Here is a 14691-nt window from a genome sequence, read left to right as displayed (position 1 = left end):
TCTCACTGTTTGCAGATGACATGATCCTCTACATAGAAAACCCTAAAGACTCCACCAGAAAATTACTTGAACTAATCAATGACTATAGTAAAGTTGCAGGATATAAAATCAACACAGAGAAATCACTTGCATTCCTATACACTAATAATGAGAAAACAGAAAGAGAAATTAAGGAAACAATTCCATTCACCATTGCAACGGAAAGAATAATACAGTCCTACAATCTCTGTGCAAATGATTGAAATTTTCTCCTGTCAACTTCTTTTGTATTAAGCTCTGTACCAATAGTTAATTCCATTTAAAAAATTACCGAAAAACTACAATAGAAAGTGGTTAAGACTGAAAGAGACTACACCAACAGGATAGAGCTACAAGATCTGCAGAAGTCTAGTTTTATCAAGGTGCGAAACAAAATCCACCATGCAGCTCTCAATTTTACCCCACTGCACTGACAGCTTTTGTTGTGAAATTAGGGACTTAAAGCTTCATGGATAAAGGGAATTTTGTGCTTCAATAATACTGTTTTAAACGCTACACCCTTCAATGTTAAAATACTGATTGTTAAGACCTTGCCCAGGGATTTTTATGTTGAATATTTAAAAGAGAAGAAAATTACAATACTCAGACCATTCTTAAAATGGGACAATCAGCCTCATGCAAAATTGGTGTAAATCAAAAGAGTACCCTAGAATTTGAAGCATTGTGTTGTAAGGCTTCAAATTTTGAGATCAGTTTCCTGGCTTCTTGGGAACTAAAGCAGAAAGTTGTTACTTTTTTTAATGAAGGGCTTTTAGTAGAGTTTTTTGTTTTGTTTTGTTTTGTTTTTAGTAGAGTTTTATTGTTATGCAATGCAGAATTGACAGACCTCTGTATTCTCTCTCTTCCTGGCACACAGTATTACCTACAGTTTTGAAGTAATGATGATGCTTACAACAGCTTTTTGGAGGAATGTTACATTGATCTCTTAAATTATAAACACTACAAAATGTCAAAATTGTGAGAACTGACACAACTTTGCCTTAAAGAGTACTAGACTAGAACTTGTCATATTATATTTAAGGAAGATTTGGAGTGTTCATTGATGTCTATGATTTTAATATTTCTGAAGACCATTACAGTGGCCTGGATATGTGCTGAAAGCCAAACTTTAAATTTTTTTTTAAAAGAACTATTTTAAATAAATCATATTTTAACACAGGCTACATGACTGCAGCCATAAAATTAAAAGATGCTTGCTCCTTGGAAGAAAAGCTATGACCAACCTAGACAGCATATTAAAAGGCAGAGACATTACTTTACCGACAAGGGTCCATCTAGTCAAAGCTATGGTCTTTCCACTTGTCATATATGGATGTGAGAGCTGGACCATAAAGAAGGCTGAGCATGAAAGAATTGATATTTTTGAACTAGAGAAGACTCTTAAGAGTCCCTTGGACTGCAAGGAGATCAAACCAGTCCATCCTAAAGGAAATCAGTCCTGAATATTCACTGGAAGCACTGATGCTAAAGCTGAAGCTCCAATATTTGGCCACTTGATGTGAAGAGCCAACTCATTAGAAAAGACCCTGATGCTGGGAAAGATAGAAGGCAGGAGGAGAAGGGGCAGCAAGGATGAGATGGTTGGATGGCATCACCAACTTAATGGACATGAGTTTGAGCAAGCTCCTTGAGATGGGAAGAACAGGGAATCCTGGCCTGCGGCCGTGCATGGGGAGGCAAAATGTCGGACACAACTGAGCGACTGAACAACAACAACAAGAAAAAGATTACCAAAAGTAAAGATGGACAAAATATTTGAACAGCCATATCAGAAAAGAGGAAATCCAAAAGGTTAATAAACATAGGGAAAGGTGATCAATTTTACTGATAAAGAAACAACAGTTTTTTTAAACTATAATACTATTTTGTATCAACTAATTGGCAAAAATTTTTAAAGTCAGATAATAACCAGTGTTGGTGAGCACATGAAACAATAGGAAATTTCATGCACTATAGGGACTGTGTCTAAATTTGTAAACTTCTAGTAAAGAAATGCATATTTTATGACTCTGAGTTTCTATACTAAATAAAATCCCTAGAAATTAATGCACATGTCCATTAAGAGATGCACAAGAGATGTGTACAAGATTGTTCACAGCAACATCAATTCTAAAAGAAAAAAAGCTGGAAACAAATATTTATCAAGAGTAAAAGGTTAAATAAGTCATGGAAAAGCTAAAGAGAAAATTAGAAAAATTATTGTCACAAAAGTCACAAAAAGAGGCTGTTATAGGAGAGAGATTGATGATAGAAATGACACACATTAAGAGGATGGCTTCTAAGTTCTGAAAATGTTATGTTTCTTAACTTGGTAGTGGTTACATAGTATTGTTTTATAATCATTATTTAACTTCACATACATAATGTATGTCATGTACATAGTTTGTATACTTTTGGTATATGTAGGATATTTCACAATTGAAAAAAGTATTGTTCAGTCACCTGTAGAACCAAGAACTGTCTTAATTCAGTAATGAACATGTTCATTAACCTTAAAAATCAGAGATTTTTGTCTGACTTGAAAGTTCAGTCTTCTTTTCCCAATTCTGTGCCCCTTCAATAGGAATCTCCAACTACCTCATATGGAAAAGAGGCAGTTACTGACCTTCTCTATATCTCAGGCTTGCCCATCTCCTTCTGTACCCTTCCACCAGCTGCCTGCCCCTTGCTCTTTCTTCCTCTAGTGTTGGGGATAATAGAGAAATAAGTGAGGAGGGAAAATAAAGGTGTTATTTAACAGGTACTATCACCATCAGGTTTTCGTGTTACTCGGCATGCTGAAAGTTGACTCTTTTCCTCCTGAAGTTAGTTCCTGTGAGATCCCCCAGTGGGGACATCTGACTGCATCAGCTTCAATGGGGCAATGCCTTTCCTGTGGCTGGACATTAAAAAAAAAAATTCAAATTAAAGATGATGAAAATATAAGCTTCTGCCTCCATGGGTACCAGGGTAATCTCTTTGTTATACTGCTTATTGCAAGAAACAATCTTGATGGAAGTTCCCAATTCAATGATCCACCTGAATCTTGCTCACCCAGGAGGCCCACATCTGAACCACAGGAAAGGAACTCCTGCCCCCCATTACTCCCAGGGCAGCAAGTGTTAGACTTCTCCAGAGTTAGCCCGATTTTAGCGCATGTGCCTCTGGGACTAAACTCAAGTTCTGAATTCAAATTCAGCCCCATGGAGGACTAGAGTAGAAAGGAGAAATATAACAGCACTCTCTCCAAAGTTGTTGCAACTCCCTTCGTGTCCTAGTCCCTTTATGGTTAATAGTCATGTATCTATTAAATGGGTGTTTTGCTAAAACCTTGTTGTTGTCATCACTGTTACTGTTTTATCTTCTGGAAGGTAAGAATCCTTTCAGTCTTATGGTTTTTTTCTCAATTTTTTGAGACCTTAGTAGAAAATTGGTCCCATTTTAACAACTTGTCACAGTACTTTCAACCATTCCACACCACACCTCAACATAAGGATCCTCCATGCCCTAAACCTTAACTGAGTGCTGCATTTTGACTTTTGCTGGTTTTCCTTCCCTCCAGCCATTAGCAAAACAGAATAACAGAAAACTGATCTACGTCTCTTAGCTACTGTGTTTTCCTTTCCCGGTCTCTGTCTTTATAGGACTACTACAGTTTTACAATCCATTTACTGCATACTGAAAGATATCAGAAGAGAGAAATATTAGCTTTGCAAGTAATATAATCAGAATACTAGGAACTAGTTCTTATTCTGCCCCATGGTGCCTTGTTCAAGAAAAGTGCTTTGTTCAAGGCTATTTCATAAATGAATTTAAAAAATAAATGAAACAAAACAAATTTTCTCAACAGTAAGCTTAAGAAGAAAACATGCTTCTTGCACTGTATACTGTATATTATTAAAGTGGTGAAAGTGAAAGTGTTAGTAACTCAGTCTTGTCTCACTCTTTGCAACCCCATGGACTGTAGACTGCCAGGCTCCTTTGTCCATAGAATTCTCCAGACAAGAATACTATAGCAGGTAGTCATTCCATTCTCCAGGAGATCTTCCTGATCCAGGGATCAAACCCAGGTCTCCTATATTGCAGGCAGATTCTTTACCATCTGAGCCACCAGGGAAGCAATGCTCTGCCAAATATTTATGTGACAGCTAAATAATAATCTAAGCAATGAAAGAAAAACTCTATAATTTTTCTTGCTTAGGTTTTATGATTGCCAGTGAATGTGTTTGTGTGTATATTTGATGAGCTTCTAGTATTATCAGAAATTTTCAATTATTGTGAAGCTGAAGCTAGTATATCTTACTGAAACAATTTCTCTCAGCATGCAACTCCACGTTAGGAAAGAACTTAAAACAGTTGATGGATTACTTTGCTTATGTTTGATTTTATTCATTTTCGCAATTGTGTAAATTCCATTATAATCATTGTGTGCATAGAAGTATAGTAACTACCCCTTTACTTTACCAATTTTACATTAAATGACTACCAGAAATGAGCTTGATGGAAAGGAAAGAAACATAAAAAAGCCTCAGTTCTTTATTTCTTAACTTGAAAAGAACACAAATTTGCCATCAGACACAAAACAACCAACTGTGCTTTTGGATAAGCTCATGACATATTTCAACACATGAGATGATTGTTTCTAAGTTGGGGTGGGTGGTGCTCAAGTACCAGTGCTCACTGTGCTCGGGCACTTCAGTGGTGTACAACTCTTTGCAACTTTACGGACTGTAACCTGCCAAGTTCCTCTGTCCACGGAATTTTCTAGGCAAGAATACTGGAGTGAGTTTCTATGCCCTCCCTCCAGGGGATCTTCCCGATCCAGGAATCAAACCCACAACTTCTGTGCCTCCTGCATTGCATGTGGATTCTTTACCACTAACCCACAGGGGGAAGTCCCTTCATGTACCAAACTGAATGTAAATCTAAGACAAGTTACAAGGTACAAAAAATACAAAAATACACTCTAAGGATACATACACATTATAAACAAATAAATCAATATTTTTTCCACATAGAACTCTTCTTTCTCCCCCTCCCTTTTTTTTTCACTTAGCCTTTTTAAAACAATCAGTTCAGTTCAGTTGCTCAGTAGTGTCTGACTCTTTGCGACCCCATGGACTGCGGCCCGCCAGGATTCCCTGTGCATCACCAACTCCTGGAGTTTACTCCAACTCATGTCCATCGAGTCGGAGATGCAATCCAACCACCTCATCCTCTGTCATCCCCCACTCCTCCCGCCTTCAATCCTTCCCAGTATCAGGGTCTTTTCCAATGATTCAGTTATTCGCATCAGGTGGCCAAAGTATAGGAGTTTCAGCTTCAGCATAGGTCCTTCCAGTGAATATTCAGGACTGATTTCCTTTAGGATGAACTGGTTGGATCTCCTTGTGGTCCAAGGGACTCTCAAGAATCTTCTCTAACACCACAATTCAAAAGCATCGATTCTTCGGTGCTCAGCTTTTTTTATTGCCCAACTCTCACATTCATACATGACTATTGGAAAAACCACAGCTTTGACTAGACAGACCTTTGCTGGCAAAGTAATGTCTCAGCTTTTTAATATGCTGTCTAGCTTGGTCATAGCTGTTCTTCCAAGGAACAAATGTGTTTTAATTTCATGGCTGCAGTCACCATCTGCAGGGATTTTGGAGCCCCCCAAAATAAGGTAAACCACTGTTTCCACTGTTTTCCCCATCTATTTGCCATGAAGTGATGGGACCAGATGCCATGATCTTCGTTTTCTGAATGTTGAGCTTTAAGCCAACTTTTTCACCCTCCTCTTTCACATTCATCAAGAGGCTCTTTAGTTCTTCTTCACTTTCTGCCATAAGGGTGGTGTCATCTGCATATCTGAGGTTATTGCTATTTCTCCTGGCAATCTTGATTCCAGCTTGTGCTTCATCCAGCCTGGCTTTGCATGATGTACTCTGCATATAAGTTAAATAAGCAGAGTGACAATATACAGCCTTAATGTACTCCTTTCCCGAGTTAGAACCAGTCTGTTATTCCATGTCCAGTTCTAACTGTTTTTTCTTGACCTGCATACAGATTTCTCAGGAGGCAGGTCGGGTGGTCTCATATTCCCATCTCTTGAAGTATTTTCCTCAATTGTTGTGATCCACACAGTTAAAGGCTTTGGCTTAGTCAATTAGGCAGAAGTTTAAAACAATAAATAAGTGAAGTGTTTTTTTATTTCCTGGATATTTATCAAAGTGCTATAAGAAGACTTTCCTTTTAGGTATAGCTTGGTGGTAACATAAAATAGTGACTTATTAATGACCTTTAATATTTAAACCTTGTTAATAACCTTCAGTATTTAAGGGATGAAATCCAGTAATTGTAATCACCTGAATAAATAAGAACAAATAGAGTAGACTATAAATGTTCTCACCACAAAAAAAGAAACAGTAATTACATGAGATGATGGATGGTAAGCTAACGCGATAGTTGTAATCAAATTACTATATATAAATGTATCAAATCACCATACTATACACCTTAAACTTATACCATGTTATGTTTCAATTCCATTGCAAAGAAGTTGGGGAAAGATTTCAAAAGGATAAATAGGAGAAAAAAGCATATGAAAACCCCACGTAGTAGAAATATGATTGACTATTTCATAGCAGATCACTTTTCTATCATTGAAAAATCTCATCACCCTTGCTAGAAATTTCTTCAGGCATGGATATATTGCCCAATTTTTGCTAATGAGACATGAAACCTGCTGAGGGTCTGGAAAAAATATATCTTTTTATTAAGAAAAATATTTAAGAAAAGATAACCTTTATCTTTACCTTGTCTGATAAGTGAAAAGAAGCCATCTTCCAACCAGCCTAAAGATGAAGATTTCACTAAGGATCACCAAAAAAAAAAAGAGAGAGCAACATTACCCCACTGCCACAACAAACAAAAGGATTACCAATAAAAGAGAAAAAGAAAACTCAAGTTTTTTATACTATCTTTAAATAGATAAATCAACCAACACTGGAGTTCACCCTACCTTTTAACTATGAGGTGAAGTGAAGTGAAAGTCACTCAGTCATGTCTGACTCTGCAACCCCAAGGACTATACAGTCCATGAAATTCACCAGGCCAGAATACTGGAGTGGCTAGACTTTCCCTTCTCCAGGGGATCTTCCCAACCTAGGGATCAAATCCAGGTCTCCCACATTGCAGCCAGATTCTTTACCCGCTGAGCCACCAGGGAAGCCCACCACTTAAGTATGCTCCTGCTGCTGCTGAGTCGCTTCAGTCGTGTCCGACTCTGTCCGACCCCATAGACGGCAGCCCACCAGGCTCCCCCATCCCTGGGATTCTCCAGGCAAGAACACTGGAGTGGGTTGCCATTCCCTTCTGCAATGTATGAAAGTGAAAAGTGAAAGTGAAGTCGCTCAGTCGTGTCCATCTCCTGGTGACATCATGGACTGCAGCCCACCAGGCTCCTCCATCCATGGGATTTTCCAGGCAAGAGAACTGAAGTGGGGTGCCATTGCCTTCTCCACCTATTAAATATAATCTGAGATAATTTTCCATATTGCTAGTTTGCATGAGGTGTGCTATTTATTACAGCAAAATGCATCAGTTCAGTTCAGTCACTCAGTCGTGTCCGACTCTTTGCGACCCCATGAATTGCAGCACGCCAGGCCTCCCTGTCCATTACCAACTCCCGGAGTTCACTCAAACTCACGTCCATCAAGTCAGTGATGCCATCCAGCAATTTCATCCTCTGTCATCCCCTTCTCCTCCTGCCTTCAATCTTTCCCAGCATCAGGGTCTTTTCAAATAAGTTAGTTATTCACATCAGGAGGCCAAAGTACTGGAGTTTCAGCTTCAGCATTCAGTCCTTCTGATGAATATTCAGGACTGATTTACTTTAGGATGGACTGGTTGGATCTCCTTGCTGTCCAAGGGACTCTCAAGAGTCTTCTCCAACACCACAGTTCAAAAGCTTCAATTCTTCAGTGCTCAGCTTTCTTTATAGTCCAACTCTCACATCCAAACATAACCAGAAGTAGGAAAATCAATATGGGCTAAAAGAGTTGGCTTCGAGCTTGACTTTAAGAGAAAGTAAAAACTAACAAAATTCTGATCTTGACAACATATGCATAGATACTATATAATCAGATCAGATCAGATCAGTCACTCAGTCGTGTCCGACTCTTTCCGACCCCATGAATCGCAGCATGCCAGGCCTCCCTGTCCATCACCAACTCCTGGAGTTCACCCAGACTCACATCCATCAAGTCAGTGATGCCATCCAGCCATCTCATCCTCTGTCATCCCCTTCTCCTCCTGCCCCCAATCCCTCCCAGCATCAGAGTCTTTTCCAATGAGTCAACTCTTTGCATGAGGTGGCCAGAGTACTGGAGTTTCAGCTTTAGCATCATTTCTTCCAAAGAAATCCCAGGGCTGATCTCCTTCAGAATGGACTGGTTGGATCTCCTTGCAGTCCAAGGGACTCTCAAGAGTCTTCTCCAACACCACAATTCAAAAGCATCAATTCTTCGGCGCTCAGCCTTCTTCACAGTCCAACTCTCACATCCATACATGGCCACTGGAAAAAACCATAGCCTTGACTAGACGGACCTTTGTTGGCAAAGTAATGTCTCTGCTTTTGAATATGCTATCTAGGTTGGTCATAACTTTCCTTCCAAGGAGTAAGCGTCTTTTAATTTCATGGCTGCAGTCACCATCTGCAGTGATTTTGGAGCCCCGAAAAATAAAGTCTGACACTGTTTCCACTGTTTCCCCATCTATTTCCCAAGAAGTGGTGGGACCAGATGCTATGATCTTAGTTTTCTGAATGTTGAGCTTTAAGCCAACTTTTTCACTCTCCACTTTCACTTTCATCAAGAGGCTTTTGAGTTCCTCTTCACTTTCTGCCATAAGGGTGGTGTCATCTGCATATCTGAGGTTATTGATATTTCTCCCAGCAATCTTCATTCCAGCTTGTGCTTCTTCCAGTCCAGCGATTCTCTTGATGTACTCTGCATATAAGTTAAATAAGCAGGGTGACAATATACAGCCTTGATGTACTCCTTTTCCTACTTGGAACCAGTCTGTTGTTCCATGTCCAGTTCTAACTGTTGCTTCCTGACCTGCATACAAATTTCTCAAGAGGCAGAGCAAGTGGTCTGGTATTGCCATCTCTTGAAGAATTTTCCACAGTTTATTGTGATCCACACAGTCAAAGGCTTTGGCGTAGTCAATAAAGCAGAAATAGATGTTTTTCTGGAACTCTCTTGCTTTTTCTATGATCCGGCAGATGTTGGCAATTTGATCTCTGGTTCCTCTGCCTTTTCTAAAACCAGCTTGAACATCAAGAAGTTCACGGTTCACATATTGCTGAAGCCTGGCTTGGAGAATTTTGAGCATTACTTTACTAGCGTGTGAGATGAGTGCAATTGTGCAGTAGTTTGAGCATTCTTTGGCATTGCCTTTCATTGGGATTGGAATGAAAACTGACCTTTTCCAGTCCTGTGGCCACTGCTGGGTTTTCCAAATTTGCTGGCATATTGAGTGCAGCACTTTCACAGCATCATCTTTCAGGATTTGAAATAGCTCCACTGGAACTCCATCACCTCCACTAGCTTTGTTCATAGTGATGCTTTCTAAGGCCCACTTGACTTCACATTCCAGGATGTCTGGCTCTAGGTCAGTGATCACACCATCGTGATTATCTGGGTCATGAAGATCTTTTTTGTACAGTTCTTCTGTGTATTCTTGCCATCTCTTCTTAATGTCTTCTGCTTCTGTCAGGTCCATACCATTTCTGTGTTTTATTGAGCTCATCTTTGCATGAAATGTTCCCTTGGTATCTCTGATTTTCTTGAAGAGATCCCTGGTCTTTCCCATTCTGTTGTTTTCCTCTATTTCTTTGCACTGATCGCTAAAGAATGCTTTCTTATCTCTTCTTGCTATTCTTTGGAACTCTGCATTCAGATGTTTATATATTTCCTTTTCTCCTTTGCTTTTCACTTCTATTCTTTCCACAGCTATTTGTAAGGCCTTCCCAGACAGCCATTTTCCTTTTTTCATTTCTTTTCTATGGGAATGGTCTTGATCCCTGTCTCCTTTACAATGTCACGAACCTCATTCCATAGTTCATCAGGCACTCTATCTATCAGATCTAGGCCCTTAAATCTATTTCTCACTTCCACTGTATAATCATAAAGGATTTGATTTAGGTCATACCTGAATGGTCTAGTGGTTTTCCCTACTTTCTTCAATTTAAGTCTGAATTTGGCAATAAGGAGTTCATGGTCTGAGCCACAGTCAGCTCCTGGTCTTGTTTTTGCTGACTGTATAGAGCTTCTCCATCTTTGGCTGCAAAGAATATAATCAATCTGATTTCGGTGTTGACCATCTGGTGATGTCCATGTATATAAAAATAGAGTCAAATAGACAATGTCATTTTTAATTTGTGCTATGCAATTGTCAATAACAGATCCCATAATATGGAGGTATTATATGAAATATTAGAACTAGGCAAGGGTTAAGACTAAGATACAAATTTAATTGTGTCTCATCATTTTGGAGAAAGATACATTTTTACCAATAAGGTTAGGACTGATATTATTATCCATTTAGTAAAACTAGGAACTGTTAAAATTATCTCAAAAGAAACATTTTGCCTGTTGAAATTATTTAAGGGAAATAAAAATCTAGCAATGTTCTTTCTCACCTAAATTTTTAATGTGTGTGTGTGTGTGTGTGCACTCAGTCATGTCCCACTCTTTTGCAACTGCACAGACTATAGCCCACCAGGCTCCTCTGATCATGGAATTTTCCAGGCAAGAAATACTAGAATGGTTTACCATTTAATGGTGGTTTATAAATAGAATTTTGATTGTTTGATGTAATCATTTTTAATATGATATTTCTCTATCTTACCTGATCACATTTATATAGGACATAAAGAAGCTAGATATTGCTTAAAAAAAAAAAAGCTCTGACAAACAACAGGTTTTAGAATTGTTGGAAAGTGTATCAAAATTAACTAGGAGAGTACAGTAGAGGTATTTGATAAGTTAAAATGGTGGTTTTCCATGAGAAAACCACATGGAAACTCCAGCAGAAGTTGTTTATCTAGTGTCAAACTAAATAAATCATATTAATTAAAAACAGAAAATTCTGTTTGTTATTGATATAAGTTCTCTGATTTTTCTGGTGCTGGAAAAATCTTCTTTAATCTACTTTTCATATGTGGAGGAATAAATGAAGAAAGTACAAAAGGCAGAAGAAAAAGGTAGCTCCAATCCTAATCATGTGGGGTTACTAATAATTCCATAAATCATCTGATCCAACATGACCTCATGCTGTTACCAGCAGAAACATTGCTCTCATTTGCATTTTTTAAAATGTGAGGGAAAGATGAGTTCAGCTAAAAGATGAACATGGGCACATGGGCTTCGGTGACAGAAAACATTTACAAAATATGTTCTTAGTATGCTCTGCCTTCCATGCACTACAATTGACCTCAAACCCTTCCATTTTTTTGGACATAAAATCACTTCTCATGAGAATGGAGCTAGTGTGGTAAAATTTAAAGTCCAGATTCCTCCAGTATACATTTCTTCTGACTTGCTCCAAGTCCACTGCTCTAAGCAATGGATAAGAAATATAAAACAATCATATGTTTTCTTTGAATCTCAGGCACTTATAGTTTATTTGGGATAAGGAAATTCAAAGGTTAGCTAAAAGCTTCATTGAGCAAGGATTTGTCACTTGATACATTTGGTTTGCCTTTTAAACTTTCAAGAAAATTATAAACTCACCGAAACTTTTCCTTGCAATTTAGCTATCTTTCTGAAAGATTACATTATGATGTTTAGATGATGTTTCCTGCATGAAAATATGTCTTATTGGACATAAAATTGTGAATTTTCCATTCCTTATTTAAAAATTGTCTCCATGAATTGTTTAAGCATAAGTAGTGGATGGAGGAGCCTGGTGGGCTGCATTCCATGGGTTCACTAAGAGTCAGACACACTGAGCGACTTCACTTTCAGTTTTCACTTTCATGCGTTGGAGAAGGGAATGGCAACCCACTCCAGTGTTCTTGCCTGGAGACTCCCAGGGACGGGGGAGCCTGGTGGGCTGCCGTCTATGGGGTCGCAGAGTCGGGCACGACTGAAGTGACTTAGCAGCAGCAATATTAACAAACTTTACACTTGAAGGTGACATGCAAGCAGATAACTTATAAGAGAAAAAACTAACATCCTATTATTTAAATGGTTCCTCATTAATATTTAAATGTGAGAATCCTGATTTTTTTTCTACCTTTTCTCTTTTTATGGTCTTAGAGATATAGTCTTAAGTTGTTATTAGGTTTCCTTTCTTTTTCAGACATTATCTCAGAACACACTCCAGAATTATTGTTTGTAGATTTTACTAAAATCTATTTCTTTCTTTAATCTTTTTAATTAAATCTACAAACAATAAATGCTGGAGAGGGTGTGGAGAAAAGGGAACCTCTTACTCTACTGATGGGAATGTAAATTGATATAACCACTATGGAGAACAGAATGGAAGTTTGTTAAAAAAACTAAAAATAGAATTACCGTATAACTCAGCAATCCCACTCCTGGGCGTATATCCAGAGAAAACCATAGTTCAAAAAGACATTTACACCCCAATGTTCATTGCAGTGCTATTTACAATAACCAGGACATAAAGCAGCCTAAAAGTCCATTGACAGAGAAATGGATAATGAAGATGTGGTGCATATACACAACGGAATATTACTCAGCCATAAAAAGGAATGAAAATGAGTCATTTGTAGAGATGTGGATGTACCTAAAGACTATCATACAGAGTGAAATAAGTCAGACAAAGTCAGATATTAACACATATATGTGGAATCTAGAAAAATGATATGCTGCTGCTCCTGCTGCTAAGTTGCTTCAGTCGTGTCCGACTCTATAGGCCCCGTAGACGGCAGCCTACCAGGCTCCCCCGTCTCTGGGATTCTCCAGGCAAGAACACTGGAGTGGGTTGCCATTTCCTTCTCCAATGCATGAAAGTGAAAAGTGAAAGTGAAGTCACTCAGTCATGGGTAACTCTTTGCAACCCCATGGACTGCAGCCTACCAGGATCCTCCGTCCATGGAATTTTCCAGGCAAGAGTACTGGAGTGGGTTGCCATTGTCTTCTCCAGAAAAATGGTATAGATGATCTTATTTTCAAAACAGAAATAGAGAAACAGACATAGAGAATAAACCTAGGGACACCGAGGGAGGATATATCGGTGGGGTGGGATGAATTGGGAGGTTGGGATTGGCATATATACACTATGTGTAAAATAGATAACTAATGAGAATCTACTGTATAGTACAGGGAACTCTACTAGGTGCACACACAGGGGCTTCCCAGGTGGCCCCTAGTAGGTAGAGAATCTTCCTGCCGATGCAGGAGATCCAAGACACACAGGTTTGAACCCTGGGTGGGGAAGAGCCTCTGGAGTAGGAAATGGCAACTCACTTCATTATTCTGGCCTGGAAAATCCCAAGGACAGAGGAGTCTGGTGGGCCACAGTCCATGGGGTAGCAAACAGTAGGACACGACTGAGCATAGCAGAGCATCTGTACATATAGTTGATTCACTTTGCTGTACAGTAGAAACAGGCACAACATTGTACAGTAACTGTACTCCAACAAAAATTAGTGAGACACACACACACACATACTCCTCTTCAGCTGACTCAGGTTTAATCCTGTGAGTCTTAAAGAAAGCATACCCTTGCCCAAAGACCTGACAGGTTACTACTTTATCCTTATTTTTCCCTTCACAGTTAATTTATTAAAAAAATGTCTAACTCACAGTCTTTGAATTTTCATTTTTCACTTCCTCTTCAATCTAGTACAACCTGGTTTCCACCTCCACCACCCAAATGAAATGATTTTTCCCCCTAAGGATCCCAATGGCTTCCATTTTGTCTAAAATAGTGGATATACTTTTGTTTTACCTTAATTGACCTCTCTTCAACTTTTAAACTATTGATACTCCGTCTTAGAAATTTTTGTCTTTCTTGATATCAGATATAATTTTCTTTTCTGTGAAATTACAGTTTCCCTGTGAAAACCTTTTAACTTCTTCATTCATATATTTGACAAATTGTTTTGAATACTGCTGAAGATCAAGTTCTTTTTCCTGTCCCCTTCGCTATGTTATTGTTACTGTTGAGTCACTCAGTCGTGTCCAACTCTTTGCAACCACCTGGATTACAGCATGACAAGCCTGACTCTCCCTCACCACCTCCCAGAGTTTGCCCAAGTTCACAAATGTGGAAGTCCTCCATCTATTTGATTTTCTCAGTATACACATTCACCTAGGTTGTTTCATCCAGCCTCACTGCTAACGATTCAAAAACTTATTTCTCCAGCAAGACCTCACTGATTATTCTCAATGGTTCACAGAACACCTTTATGCTAGTGTTCAAAAGACACCATATACTGATTTGCCATCAGTTGTTAAAGTATAATTTTTTAAATATTTATGCTGGCCTATATCATCCTAAAAAGTATGAAGTAATATCTTATTGTGATTTGCATTTCCTTTATGGTTAGTGATACTGAGCACTTTTTTCATATACATGTTGGGCATTTGTTTATCTTCTTTGCAAAAATTAATATGTGGCAATGGACACTGGGGTACATGAATCTTTTTG

Source organism: Bubalus bubalis, chromosome 4 (genome assembly GCF_019923935.1).
Source record: "Bubalus bubalis isolate 160015118507 breed Murrah chromosome 4, NDDB_SH_1, whole genome shotgun sequence".
In the NCBI taxonomy this organism is placed as follows: domain Eukaryota; kingdom Metazoa; phylum Chordata; class Mammalia; order Artiodactyla; family Bovidae; genus Bubalus; species Bubalus bubalis.
This window is presented reverse-complemented; position numbering follows the sequence as displayed.